General features: G+C 54.6%; 1 protein-coding gene across 1 annotated transcript in view; it reads left to right on the forward strand.

The window, feature by feature from the left end:
- LOC140191858 (src kinase-associated phosphoprotein 2-like) overlaps positions 1-15,802 on the forward strand; it is a 256,236-nt gene that overhangs the window by 140,716 nt on the left and 99,718 nt on the right. The gene's annotated exons all lie outside the window — the stretch shown is intronic.

Here is a 15,802-nt window from a genome sequence, read left to right on the forward strand (position 1 = left end):
CCCCACAGCCCGAGTCTCTCTGTGCCGCGCACTGCGATCGCCCCACACCCCGTGTCTCTCTGTGGCACGCACTGTGATCGCCCCACAACCGAGTCTCTCTGTGACACGCACTGTGATCTCCCCACAGCCCGGGTCTCTCTGTGACACGCACTGTGATCTCCCCACACCCCCTGTCTCTCTGTGACACGCACTGTGATCGCCCCACACCCGGAGTCTCTCTGTGCCGCGCACTGCGATCGCCCCACACCCCGTGTCTCTCTGTGGCACGCACTGTGATCGCCCCACAACCGAGTCTCTCTGTGACACGCACTGTGATCTCCCCACAGCCCGGGTCTCTCTGTGACACGCACTGTGATCGCCCCACACCCGGAGTCTCTCTGTGCCGCGCACTGCGATCGCCCCACACCCCGTGTCTCTCTGTGGCACGCACTGCGGTCGCCCCACAGCCCGAGTCTCTCTGTGACACGCACTGTGATCTCCCCACAGCCCGGGTCTCTCTGTGACACGCACTGTGATCTCCCCACACCCCCTGTCTCTCTGTGACACGCACTGTGATCTCCCCACACCCCGAGTCTCTCTGTGACACGCACTGTGATCTCCCCACAGCCCGGGTCTCTCTGTGCCGCGCACTGCGATCGCCCCACACCCCGTGTCTCTCTGTGGCACGCACTGTGATCGCCCCACAACCGAGTCTCTCTGTGACACGCACTGTGATCTCCCCACAGCCCGGGTCTCTCTGTGACACGCACTGTGATCTCCCCACACCCCCTGTCTCTCTGTGACACGCACTGTGATCTCCCCACACCCCGAGTCTCTCTGTGACACGCACTGTGATCTCCCCACAGCCCGGGTCTCTCTGTGCCGCGCACTGCGATCGCCCCACACCCCGTGTCTCTCTGTGGCACGCACTGTGATCGCCCCACAACCGAGTCTCTCTGTGACACGCACTGTGATCTCCCCACAGCCCCTGTCTCTCTGTGGCACGCACTGTGATCTCCCCACACCCCCTGTCTCTCTGTGACATGCACTGTGATCTCCCCACAGCCCGAGTCTCTCTGTGACATGCACTGTGATCGCCCCACACCCTGAGTCTCTCTGTGACACGCACTGCGGTCGCCCCACAGCCCGGGTCTCTCTGTGGCACGCACTGTGATCTCCCCACACCCCCTGTCTCTCTGTGACACGCACTGCGGTCGCCCCACACCCCGTGTCTCTCTGTGACATGCACTGTGATCTCCCCACAGCCCGGGTCTCTCTGTGACACGCACTGCGGTCTCCCCACACCCCCTGTCTCTCTGTGACACGCACTGTGATCTCCCCACACCCCGAGTCTCTCTGTGACACGCACTGTGATCTCCCCACAGCCCGAGTCTCTCTGTGACATGCACTGTGATCGCCCCACACCCTGAGTCTCTCTGTGACACGCACTGCGATCGCCCCACACCCCGAGTCTCTCTGTGACACGCACTGCGGTCGCCCCACACCCCGAGTCTCTCAGTTATACAGATCAAGTCAAGTCAAATCACTTTTTATTGTCATTTTGACCATAACTGCTGGTACAGAACACAGTAAAACCGAGACAACATTTTTCAGGACCATGGTGCTACATGAAACAATACAAAAACTACGCTGAACTGCATAAAACAACACAAACACTAGTCTACAGACTGCATAAAGTGCACAAAACAGTGCAGGCATTACAATAAATAATAAACAAGACAATAAGCACAGTAGAGGGCAGTAGGTTGGTGTCAGTCCAGGCTCTGGGTATTGAGGAGTCTGATGGCTTGGGGGAAGAAACTGTTGCACAGTCTGGTCCTGAGAGCCCGAATGCTTCAGTACCTTTTGCCAGATGGCAGGAGGCAGAAGAGTTTATATGAGGGGTGTGTGGGGTCCTTCATAATGCTGTTTGCTTTACGGATGCAGCGTGTGGTGTAAATGTCTGTAATGGCAAGAAGAGAGACCCCAATGATCTTCTCAGCTGACATCACTATCCGCTGCAGGGTCTCGCGATCCGAGATGGTGCAATTTCCGAACCAGGCGGTGATGTAGCTGCTCAGGATGTTCTCAATACAACCTCTGTAGAATGTGGTGAGGATGGGGGTGGGGGGTGGAGATGGACTATTCTCAGCCTTTGCAGAAAGTACAGAAGCTGTTGGGCTTTCTTTGCTGTGGAGCTGGTGTTGAGAGACCGGGCATTCTCTCCACCCCTTCTCCTCCGTCACTGAGGTCAAAATGCTGCATCGCCCCAGTTTGGTGCCCGTGGGTGAATTATTCATCACCCTGACCCAATGGCAGGCTGGTTTGTCACGCGTGGCAAACTCTCCGTCCATCGATCAGGCTGTCCCAGGTCACAGGATATGCGGATCCTGACTGGTACGTATGATTGCACCCACTCCCATCGGGGAGGAGGCTACGCAGCATCCACGCCAGGGACCACCAGACTCAAAAACAGTGACTTTCCCCCAAGCAGTGAGGCTGATCAACACCTCCACACACTGACCCACCCCACCACACATCCAACCACCCACTGACCCACCCCTCCACACAGCCAATCACCCACTGACCCAGCCCTCCACACCCCCAATCAGCCACTGACCCACCCCTCCACACCCCCAATCACACACTGACCCACCACTCCACACTCCCAATCAGCCACTAACCCACCCCTCCACACCCCCAATCACCCACTGACCCACCCCTCCGCACCCCCAATCACCCACTGACCCACCCCTCCACACCCCCAATCACCCACTGACCCACCCCTCCACACCCCCCAATCACCCACTGACCCACCCCTCCACACCCCCAATCACTCACTGACCCACCCCTCCACACCCCCAATCACCCACTGACCCACCCCTCCAGACCCTCCACTACCCACTGACCCACCCCTCCACAGCCCCAATCACCGACTGACCCACCCCTCCACACACCCCCGATCACCCACCGACCCACCTCTCCACACACCCCCAATCACCCACTGACCCACTCCTCCACAGTCCCAACCACCCACTGACCCACCCTCCACACCCCTGATCACCCACTGACCCACCCCTCCACACCCCCGATCACCCACTGACCCACCCCTCCACACCCCCAATCACCCACTGATCCACCCCTCCACACCCCCAACCACCCACTGACCCACCCCTCCACAAACCCGCAATCACCCACTGACCCACCACTCCACACCCCCAATCACCCACTGACCCACCTCTCCACACCCCCAATCACCCACTGACCCACTCCTCCACACCCCCAATCACCCACTGACCCACCCCTCCACACCCCCAATCACCCACTGACCAACCCCTCCACACCCCCAATCACCCACTGACCCACTCCTCCACACCCCCAATCACCCACTGACCCACGTCTCCACACCCGCAATCACCCACTGATCCACCCATCAACACACCCAATCACCCTCTGACCCACCCCTCCACACCCCCAATCACCCACTGACCCACCCTTCCACACCCCCAATCACCCACCGACACACCCCTCCACACCCCCAATCACCCACTGACCCACCCCTCCACACCCCCAATCACCCACTGACCCACCCCTCCACACCCCCAATCACCCACTGACCCACCCCTCCACAGTCCCAATCACCCACTGACCCACCCCTCTACACCCCCAATCACCCACTGACCCACCCCTCTACACCCCCAATCACCCACTGACCCACCCCTCCACACCCCCAATCACCCACTGACCCACCTCACCACACCTCCAATCACCCACTGACCCACCCCTCCACACCCCCAATCACCTACTGACCCACCCCTCCACACACCCAATCACCCACTGACCCACCCCTCCACACCCCCCCGATCACCCACTGACCCACCCCTCCACACCCCCAATCACCCACTGACCCACCTCACCACACCCCCAATCACCCACTGACCCATCCTTCCATACCCCCAATCACCCACTGACCCACCCCTCCACACCCCCCCGATCACCCACTGACCCACCCCTCCACACCCCCCCGATCACCCACTGACCCACCCCTCCACACCCCAATCACCCACTGACCCACCCCTCCACACCCCCAATCACCCACTGACCCACCCCTCCACACACCCCCGATCACCCACTGACCCACCCCTCCACACCCCCAATCACCACTGCTTTATCATTTCCTGTCAGAGTCACCTCATGCACAGACACTCCTGTGCCCAGCGTCACTTTATGGACACACAATCAATCTGTGTGTATAAAGTCTGGTTTTTAAAAATTTATTTATTGCGATTCAGCCCAGAATAGAGTCACACTGCGCAGCGATGACACGGTTACAGGGAGATCGTAGCAACTCTGCACAGGCCGCGGTGGGAAGTGAACCCTGGTGCCCTGTATTTAACGCTTTGTGTCACAACTACATGTCATGTCGTCCCTGTTTAGATTTATCTTTATTGGGTTTTTAGATTATTGTGTTCTTTCTGTTATTGTGTGTGGGGTTTATTTTTGTGCTGCATCGGATTGGGAGCAACAATTATTTCGTCCTCCTTCGCACTTCAGTACAGGAACTGATGTGAAACAGCCCTGACATTAAACATTCCTGAATGGAATTGGATCATTATTGGTCAGCGTTTTTCCAAAGCATCACAGGTTCTATGCCATTTGATCTATACATTAAGTCTTTTATATAGATTATAGATTATTCTCAGAATCAGAATCGTGTTCAATATCACCATGGCGAAAGTTGTTGTTTTCTGATGGCAGTACATTGCCATACGTAATACGTATGTATATTATGTATAAATATATCTTTATTAAGTTGAATAAGTAGTGCCAATATGTAGTGAAGGAGTGTTCATGGGTTCAATGTCCATTCAGAAATCTGATAGCAGAGGGGTAGGATGTGTTCTTGAATTGCTGAGTGTGTGTCTTCAGGCTTCTGATGGTGGCAATGAGGAGCGGGCATGTCCTGGGTGGTGGGGGGTTCTCAGCGACGGATGTTGTCTCTTTTGAGCCATTGCCTTTTTGAGTCATCACTCCTTGAAGATGTCCTGGACGCTGGGGGGGCCAGTGCCTGTGACAGAGCTGACTGAGTTTACAACTTTCTGCAGCTAATTTCGATCCTGTGTAGTGCCCCCCCACCTCCCATACCAGACAGTAGCTCAGCCAGGCAGAATGCTCTCAACAGTACATCTGTAGAAATTTGCGAGTGTCTTTGCTGACATTACAAATCTCCTCATGAAATACAGCTGCTGCTGTACCTTCTTTGTATCTGCATCGATATGTTGGTCCGTAAGACTGTAAGATACAGGAGCAAAATTTGGCAAAGAGGCGGATCCAGTTCCCTCTCCTGCCCCAGTCTCCTGCCTTCTCCCTGTTTCCCTTTCATGCCCTGACCAGTCAAGAATCTATCAACCTCTGCCTTAAATATACATGAAGATCTGTCCTCCACAGCTACCTGTGCCAAAAAAAACTCCACAGATTCGCCACTCGCTGGCTAAAGAAATTCCTCCTCATCTCCATTCTAAAAGGACGCCCCTCTATTCTGAGGCTGTGTCCCCTGGTCCTAGACTCCCCCCACTACAGGAAACATCCTCTCCACATCCACTCTATCTGTGTCCTCTGGTCCTAGACTCCCCCACTATAGGAAACATCCTCTCCACATCCACTCTATCTGTGCCCTCTGGTCCTAGACTCCCCCACTATAGGAAACATCCTCTCCACATCCGCTCTATCTGTGCCCTCTGATCCTAGACTCCCCCACTATAGGAAACATCCTCTCCATATCCTCTCTATCTGTGCCCTCTGGTCCCAGGCTCCCCACTATAGGAAACATCCTCTCCACATCCGCTCTATCTGTGTCCTCTGGTCATAGACTCCCCCACTGTAGGAAACATCCTCTCCACATCCACTCTATCTGTGTCCTCTGGTCCCAGGCTCCCCACTATAGGAAACATCCTCTCCACATCCACTCTATCTGTGTCCTCTGGTCCTAGACTCCCCCACTATAGGAAACATCCTCTCCACATCCACTCTCTCTATCTGTGCCCTCTGGTCCTAGGCTCCCCACTATAGGAAACATCCTCTCCACATCTGCTCTATCTGTACCCTCTGGTCATAGACTCCCCCACTGTAGGAAACATCATCTCCACATCCACTACATCTAGGAGGGAACGTCGACTCAGACCATGAGAGGCCTGTGTCGGGCATTTTCATGCCTTACAAGGTGCAGATTGGAAGTCTGTGTGGGGCGCCACTCCTCGCACAGACACTAGAGCAATGTGTGGTTAAGTGCCTTGCTCAAGGGCACAAACACGCTGCCACAGCTGAGGGTCGAACTAGCGACCTTCAGATCACTAGACGAATGCCTTAACCACTTGGCCACGTGCCCAACACTACATCTAAGCCTTTCAATATTCGAAAGGTTTCAGTGAGATCCCACGCCCCCCATTTTTGCTGAACTCCAGTGAGTACAGGCCCAGAGCCATCGAACGCTCCTCAGATGTTAACCTTTTCATTCCCCGGGTCATTTTCATGCGCTTTCTCTGGACCCTCTCCAATACCAGCATGCCCTTTCTTACATGTGGGGCCAAAAACTGCTCACGTTTCTCCTCTGGCGGTCTGACCAGTACCTTGTAACGCCTCAGCATTACACCTCTCGAAGTGAATGCCAACATTGCATTTGCCTCCCCTTACCGCTGGCTCAAACTGTAAGCCAACCTCCGGGGAAACCTGGCACGAGGAATGGAAAGGGTTAACGTATGAGGAGCGAATGATGGCTCCGGGCTTGTACTCACTGGAATTCAGAAGGACGAGGGGGTGACCTCATTGAAACCTGGCGAATGGTGAAGGGCCTCGACAGAGTGGACGTGGAGAGGATGTTTCCTTTGGTGACGGAGTCTAGGACCAGGGGGCACGATCTCAAACTAGAGGGCCGTCCATTGAGAATGGAGGAATTTCTTCAGTCAGTGAGTGTCGAATCTGTGGAACTCGCTGCCACAGGCGGCTGTGGAGGCTAAGTCTTTATGTGCATTTAAGGCAGAGGTTGATTGGTCAGGGCATGAAGGGGTACGGGAAGAAGGCAGGAGAGTGGGGCTGAGAGGGAAAGGATCGGTCACGATGGGCCGAGTGGCCTAATTCTGCTCAATTCTCCTATGGCCTTTAACCTGCTCACAATGCTCCTAGTGAGGTCTCACCAGTGCCTCTTAAAGCCTCAGCATTACATCCTTGCTTCTGTATTCTAGTCCCCTCAACATGAACTTCCTCATCACCGACTCATTTCGGAAGGTCAGGGAGTCCTGTATGTGGGCTCTGATTTCCGAATTTTCTCCCCGGTTAGATAAAAGTCTACGTCCTCCTTCCTTCTGATACAGAGCATGGCCATACGCTCCCCAACCCCCGCCTTCCATCTGCCACCCTTTTGCACGTTCCCCTAACCTGCCTGGCGTCGCGGCGAGAGCTGCTCCGTCTGCGCGCACCCGGACGCCAGGTGGCAGGACACGGCTGTCAAAGTGTCAAGTCTTATTGCGTCCCCTCGGATCACCGGCGGGGGCGAGGAACGAGATCCACCCCCTCTCACGCCTGCTGGGTCGTTAAGGACCAGCGTTCAGTTCACGGCGTTCCTGGGCGCTGAAGGCTCTTACAGGGCCTCATCAGATCCGCAGGTGGGCAAGCCTCTGCTTCCAGCGGCTCCGGTGCAAGTCGGGGAGTGGCCCGACTTGGATTCGAACTCGGCAGCCTTCGCTCCGGAGTCCGGCGCTGATGCCACTGCGCCACCAGAGCGAGAAAGGAACATCCTCCGGGTCGGCTGGCCCGGCGACATCAGCAACCCCGATCTGCGGCGGAGAACGCGCACCGGCCAGAGCAGAACCGAGCAAGGAGGAAGTTCCAACTATTATCTTAACCGCACACGCCCCTGAGATTCCCCCGCGTTTTCTCGCTGGCGTACTCCACAAGTCCACGGTAGGGTAACAGCCACGGCGGAATCAAGGCAAAGACCGCGCCAGCCTGGCCGTTCAAACCAGTCCGCAAAAGACAACAAAACTCCGCAAGCGCGAAAAGACCAGGCAAACAACAAGGACTCAGCGTCAGGATTGCCGCGGAACCTTCGCCGTTGTGATTCCTCCAGCCGGGTTTCGGTCGGATCGCCCTTTGCCTGGAGACCCTGCCGCCGAGGGCGACCCGACCAAGCCCTGAGCTCTTGGGGTCTCGGGAACGCAGCGAGCCTCTCCACCGCGCCGGGGTGACGGGCCCCTCGCAAAGGCCACACCGGCGGCCCCGAAGCGCCGGCGCAAGAGAGTGCCCGCTCGGCATTGCGCGGTCGTGACGGGACAGAAGGCAGGCCATTCGCTCCGTCGAGTGCGACCCAGCCCCTTGCACAGTACGATTAAGTAACTGGTGGGAGTGAGGTCAAGTAGTTAAATTAAATGAATAGTGTGAAAAGAAACACGGACATTTTTTTTTAAGTAGTGAGGTGGTGTTCATGGGTTCAATGTCCATTCGGGAATCTGATGGCAGAGGGGAAGAAGCTGTTCCTGAATCGTTGAGTGTGTGTCTTCAGGCTCCCTGTACCTCCTCCCTGGTGGCAGAGGGGAAGAAGCTGTTCCTGAATCGTTGAGAGTGTGTCTTCAGGCTCCTGTACCTCCTCCCTGATGGTAGCAATGAGAAGAGGGCATGTCCTGGGTGGTGGGGGTCCCTAATGACAGACCCCGCCTTTCTGAGACATCGCTCCTTGAAGATGTCCTGGATACTATGGAAGCTGGTACCCATGATGGAGCAGACTAATTTTGCAACTTTATGCAGCTTAGTTTGATCCTGTGCAGTAGCCCCCACCCCAAACCACTCCCCTCCCCCAATATCAGACAGTGGTGCAGCCAGTCAGAATGCCATCCACAGTACATCGGTAGAAAGTCTCCAGTGTACTAGGACAGCAGTCCCCAACCACCGGGCCACGGACCAGTACCGGGCCGCAAAGCATGTGCTACTGGGGCGTGAGGAAACGATACGAGTCAGCTGAACCTTTCCTCATTCCCTGTCACGCCCACTGTTGAGCTTGAACATAGGGTTGCCAACTGTCCCGTATTTGCTGGGACATCCCGCATATTGGTTTGTCCCGTATTTCCCCCGCTAAGGTAGAGCGTTCCTATGAAACCTTTCATGCCGAAATGGTGTGAAGTGAAGAAGCAATTACCATTAACTTATATGGGAAAAATTTTTGAGCCAAAAAAACCTACTAAATCATACCAAATAACACATAAAACCGAAAATAAATAGCACTAACATACAGCAAAAGCAGGAATGATATGATAAATACACAGCCTATATAAAGGACACAGGTGCCCGTGCAAGGCTTCATGGTCATGGTAGTCGTTCCTGGGGTAGTGTGTCCCGGGATTTGACTGCTACTTTTGTCCCTTATTTGGAAGTGAGAAAGTTGGCAACCCTAGCTGTAAAAGACATGTTGAGGTGAGTTTAACCCTACTCGAACAGCACCCCCCCCCCACCGCGGTCGGCTGGTGCGCAAGAATATTGTCAATATTAAACTGGTCCACGGTGCAAAAAGGGTTGGGGACCCCTGTTTTAGGAGACATACCAAACCTCCTCAAACTCCAAATGAAGTGTAGCCACTGCCTTGCCCTCTTTACAGGCGAAGAGGCATGCTTTTGGACCGGGTTAGGGAGTCCCTCTGCGCTGTTGCCTTCTACGTCCTGTGTTTTGTTCGTGGAGGACTTTGGAGCCGGCCTGCGGAAACCTCAGCCTCTGTGTAACTGGTGCGGAGCGGTCTGGATGGGCCGAACGGCCTAATTAAATTGAATTGAATTGCATTGACTTTATTACTTACATCCTTCATGTACGCAAGGAGTAAAAATCTTTGCGTTACTCTCCGTCTAAATGTGCAATGTGCAATTTATAATAAACAGTATGTGCAACAGGATAGTCAATATAACATTGAAAGACAGTTGTGTCAGCATGAATTAATCAGTCTGATGGCCTGGTGGAAGAAGCTGTCCCGGAGCCTCTTTGTCCTGGGGGTACCGTTTCCCGGATGGTAGCAGCTGGAACAGTTGGTGTTTGGGGTGACTCGGGTCCCCAGTGATCCTTCGAGCCCTTTTTACACACCTGTCTCTGTAAATGTCCTGAATGGTGGGAAGTTCACAACTACAGATGCGCTGGGCTGTCCGCACCACTCTCTGCAGAGTCCTGCGACTGAGGGAGGCACAGTTCCCATACCAGGCAGTGATGCAGCCGGTCAGGATGCTCTCAGTTGTGCCCCTGTAGAAAGTTCTTAGGATTTCGGGGCCCATACCGAACTTCCTCAACCGTCTGAGGTGAAAGAGGTGCTGTTGTGCTTTTTTCACCACACAGCTGGTGTGTACAGACCACGTGTGATCCTCGGTGATGTGTATACCGAGGAACCAAAGCTGTTCCCCCTCTCAACCCCAGATCCAGTGATGTCTACAGGATCGATTCCTCCTGTGATCCACAACCAGCTCCCTTGTTTTTGCAGCATTGAGGGAGGGGTTGTTTTTTTTTGACACCACTGTGTCAGGGGTGGTGACTCCTTCTCTGCAGGCTGCCTGGTTCCGCTCCTGGGTATATTTTATAATCTACGTTACGCGCCCCGGTTCACTGGAATAAAGTTCAGCTTTGAAGGGTCAGTAAAAGGACATACTATTACCTCGAGTTATGAAGCCAGTGGAGTCTTGGCCGGAGCGTTCAAAATAACACTGGAAGCGAGCAGGGTGTACCTCACTCCTTCTGCGGGGGGGGGGGGGGGTCAAGGACACGGGCGTGGAAACCGCACTTTCAGAGGAAGCTCGGGAAGTGCGTTCCCACACCAAGCAGTTAGGAATCCGGAACTCCCCCGGCAAAAGGACGTCGACGCTCCAGCATTCCAGTCGGGGCGGGGAGGGTTGTCTTCAAGGCTGTGTTAACGTCATTCCCAGCACAGCAAGTGTAAAGGGGGGGGGTAAAGTAATTGTTACTCTGAAGGGTTTGGTGCCCGAAACGCCGAGTGTTCTCCCCCCACACCCCCCCCCCACCCGCCGTAGACGCTGCCGGGCCTGCGGAGTTCCTCCAGCATTTTGTGCGTGCTACTCGGGCCTCCAGCATCAGCAGAGTCTCTCTCGTCTGTGAGACAGTTTACAGGCGCGGGTAGACTGTGTACCCCTCCAGTGCCCGCCCCTGAGGTGACCCCAACAGGAAATTAGATAAAAGCAGTGCGGGGTTCCAAGGGAACCAGCTCCTGGTCGCGGGGTTGGGAGGCCTGCGGGCCCGGCGACCCGGAGAGCCGTGCCGGCTGGAGCCGGGGCCTTGTGCTTTGGCTCTTGGTAGGGTCACCCATGCCAGGCAGGGGTGAGAGTTGGTCCACCGGGTTCGGGGTGGTGGGGTTTTAGCTCAGGGGCAACAATCGCCACGGAAACAGCAGTGAACCTTCCTTCTGCACCCACAAAGACCTTCATGGCCGCCCCAAATGGGGGGGGGGTAGTAACGGGCCGTAAGGAAGGGCGCAGGTGTGTGTGGAGGGGTGGAGGTGTTGATCAGTCTCACCGCTGGGGGGAAAGTCACTGGTTTTCTGAGTCTGGTGGTCCCTGCCGCGGACGCTACGTAGCCTCCTCCCTGACGGGAGTGGGACAGCCCGGGTGGGTGGGATCCTTCGTGATGTTACTGGCCCCTTGACGGCGAGCACGGCTGGTGCCAGTGATGCGTCGGTCAGTTTTGACCACCGGTTGTCCGAGCCTGCCTGTCCGGACCGGGGGTGGGGTAGGTGGGGAGTAAAGAACGAATCGGCCAAGCCTTTACTGTCTGTGAGACGCGCTCGGGTGGCTGAGCGGGACCCCCCTGCGACGGTGACAAGTTCGCGCGGAGTTCCGCCGCTGCCTGGCGTGCGCGCCTGTTCCAGGAAGCAAGCTGGCCACCGTCTCGGTTGTCACCCTTTTTTGTCTTGCTGGGCGGGGAAGGGGGGGCAGGGTCCCTTCCCTCCCTCCCCCGGCGGAGGAGCGCCGTGCTCGGATGTGAAGGTCGAGCCGCCCTCCTTATCGCCAGCGCCACACGCCTCGGTGCGGGCAAGCTTTTCCACCGAAAAGCCTGGGAGGGGGCGGAGTGCAAGGTCAGGAAGGCCCTGTCCCAAATTCGTTTTCCGCTTCCACTCAGCGAAGGGGAAACAGGCCCCCGATGCTTAGGCGAGTCAAAAACACACACACACACACACACGCACACACGAGTGTCAGGGGTTGGCGGACTGGAGGTGAGATTCTTAGTTCAGCGGGCCTTCCTAGCTCACCGACTCAACCCCAGCCTAAAGCCCGGGACAGTATGCCGACCGGTACGCACTTGGACCGGGGCGGAGGTGGGTCCTGCCCGTGAGCGGGGAGCAGGCACGAACAGACGGCTCCGGATTTGAACGCCAACGCCCCCCCCCCCCCCCAGCTGTAATATATATATATGTGTGTGTGTGTATATATATATATAATGATGATGAATTTCTGGGTCTGCGTGATTACGGAACACAGAACACAGAAACAGGCCCTTCGGCCCACAGTGTCGTGCTGACCCAATTAACTCAGTAATCAAATGGACAGCCTGCCCAGTCTTTCCTGTCCACACAACCGTCCATTGCCTTCCACTTTCCTCGCCTTCGCGCGTCTGTCTACACGTTTCTATTAAAAAAAATCCCGAACATATCTTCCTCCGCCACCAACCCCGGGGCAGCGCGTTCCGGACACCCTGCGTGTAAAAAAAAATTGCCCCTCACATCCCCTTCGAACGTCCCCCCTCTCACCTTCAATGCACGCCCTCTGCTATTACAGTATTCACCTCAACCCCGGGAAACTGACACTCTCTGTCCACTCTACCTGTGTGCCTCTCATCACCTTATAAACCTGTCAGATCTTCCCCTCAGCCTCTCCAGAGAGAACAACCCAAGTTTGTCCAACTTCTCTCGCTAAGTTCCTTGAAGGGGGCAGAGTGTGAAGTTTCTTCTCTCAGTGGTAGGACTGGCTCAGCCGATCAGCGGTCAGTTCGTTCCAAAGCCCGGGTATTAAATCCGAGCAGCGCGTGTCCCCTGATCCCCTGTGGCTTGTTTAAAAAGAGAAACATAGAAAATAGGTGCAGGAGTAGGCCATTCGGCCCTTCGAGCCTGCACCGCCATTTATTATGATCATGGCTGATCATCCAACTCGGAACCCTGTACCAGCCTTCCCTCCATACCCCCTGATCCCTTCAGCCACAAGGGCCATATCTAACTCCCTCTTAAATATAGCCAATGAACTGGCCTCAACTGTTTCCTGTGGCAGAGAATTCCACAGATTCACCACTCTCTGTGTGAATAAGTTTTTCCTCATCTCGGTCCTAAAAGGCTTCCCCATTATCCTCAAACTGTGACCCCTCGTTCTGGACTTCCCCAACATCGGGAACAATCTTTCCTGCATCTAGCCTGTCCAATCCCTTTAGGATTTTATACGCTTCAATGAGATCCCCCCTCAAACTTCTAAATTCCAGCGAGTATAAGCCCAGTCGATCCAGTCTTTGTTCATATGAAAGTCCTGCCATCCCAGGAATCAGCCTGGTGAAACCAGCCAGGGAAGGGAAGAGAGCGAGGAACTTATCCTTCCTACATTGGTTAGAAGGCTCCCCTTGTTGGATGGAGCTTGTCCCAATGAAGAACCTCTGCTCAAAACGTTCGGCTGTTTATTCCTCTCCAGAGACGCCCCCTGATCTGCTGAGTTCCTCCAACATTTTGTGCCCTGTTGCCCAAGCCTCCCAGCAGAATCTCTTGTGTTTATGTGAGTTCCAGTGGCTGGGCCTCAGGTTTAAGACACAGGAGTCAGATTAAGGCCATTCAGCCCGTCGAGTCTGCTCCGCCATTCCATCATGGCTGATTTATTATCCCTCTCAACCCCATTCTCCTGCCCTCTTCCCATAACCTCCGACAGCCAGTCAAATTCAACTTCAAATATACCCAACGACTTGGCATCTTTGGCAATGAATTCCACAGATTCACCACTCTCTGGCTAAAGAAATTTCTCCTCATCTCTGTTCTTAATGGAAGTCCCTCTAACCTGAGGCTGTGCCCTCGCAACCTTGACCCCTTCACTGTAGGAAACATCCTCTCCATGTCCACTCTGCTTCGGCCTTTCAGTATTTGATAGGTTTCAGTGAGATCCCCCCGGCGTTCTTCGAAACCTAGCGAGTACAGTCCCTGAGCCATCAAATGCTCCTCGTACGTTAACCCTTCAATTCCCACCTGGGATTGTTCTCAGGAAACTCTTTTGAAACATCTCCAATGCCAGAACAAAGAGACCAAAGCCCGACCACGATACTCAAAGTGTGGACCGACCAACACCTTCTGCCCTGGGACGGCACTTGGACTATTGTGATAAAGGACTTGAGAGGCCTCGTGGAGGATTCCCTAAGGGTTAATTTGCATGTTGAGTCGGTGGTGAGGAGTCGAGGACAGATAGAGTTGATGTGGAGAGGATGCTTCCTATAGTGGGGAAGTCTAGGACCAGAAGACACAGATAGAGTGGATGTGGAGAGGATGCTTCCTACAGTGGGGGAGTCTGGGACCAGAGGGCACAGTTCGAGTGGATGTGGAGAGGATGTTTTCTATAGTGGGGGAGTCGAGGACCAGAGGACACAGATAGAGTGAACGTGGAGAGGATGTTTCCTATAGTGGGGGAGTCGAGGACCAGAGGACACAGATAGAGTGGATGTGGAGAGGATGTTTCCTATAGTGAGGGAGACTAGGACCAGAGGACACAGATAGAGTGGATGTGGAGAGGATGTTCCCTATAGTGGGGGAGTCTCAGACCAGAGGACACAGATAGAGTGGATGTGCAGAGGATGTTTCCTATGTTGGGGGGAGTCTAGGACCAGAGGACACAGATAGAGTGGATGTGGAGAGGATGTTTCCTATAGTAGGGGAGTCTAGGACCAGAGGACACAATTGAGTGGATGTGGAGTGGATGTTCCCTATAGTGGGGGAGTCTCGGACCAGAGGACACAGAGTGGATGTGGAGAGGATGTTTCCTATAGTGGGGGAGTCAAGGACCAGAGGACACAGATAGAGTGAATGTGGAGAGGATGTTTCCTATAGTGGGGGAGTCTAGGACCAAAGGGCACAGATAGAGTGGATGTGGAGAGCATGTTTCCTATAGTGGGGGAGTCGAGGACCAGAGGACACAGATAGAGTCAATGTGGAGAGGATGTTTCCTATAGTGGGGGAGTCTAGGACCAGAGGACACAGATACAGTGGATGTGGAGAGGATGTTTCCTATAGTGGGTGGAGTCTAGGACCAGGGGGCACAGCCTCAGAATAGAAGGATGCCCCTTTGAAACAGAGATGAGGAAGAATTTCATTAGGCAGAGGAATTCACTCTGCATGCCAAATCATTGGGTATATCTAAAGTGGAAGTTGATAGGTTATTGATCAGTCAGAGCTTCAAAGATAGACAGGCAAAAGGCAGGAGAATGGGGGTTGGAAGAGATAATAAATCAGCCACGATGGAATGGCGGAGCAGATTCGACGGGCCGAGTGGCCTGATCCTCTCTCCTATGTCTTATGGTGTAAAGCTATGCCTACGGACTACTCCAAAGTCTAACGAGGGCATTCCGATCTGTAACATCCCCTAACCTGAAGGCCATTGAATTCCGTTCCCTCGTCCTAGACTTCCCCGATTCTGGAAAGACTTTCTCTACATCCTCTCTGTGTAGGACGGCTACCTTCAGCATTTAAACATACCCAGTTTCCTCATTTCCGTTTATGGGATCCTACTGTGCATGAATGGGGCTTCCGTGTTCCCGCAATGCCTCAGCTGGGCCGCCTCCC

The sequence above is a fragment of the Mobula birostris genome, chromosome X (genome assembly GCF_030028105.1).
Source record: "Mobula birostris isolate sMobBir1 chromosome X, sMobBir1.hap1, whole genome shotgun sequence".
NCBI lineage: Eukaryota > Metazoa > Chordata > Chondrichthyes > Myliobatiformes > Myliobatidae > Mobula > Mobula birostris.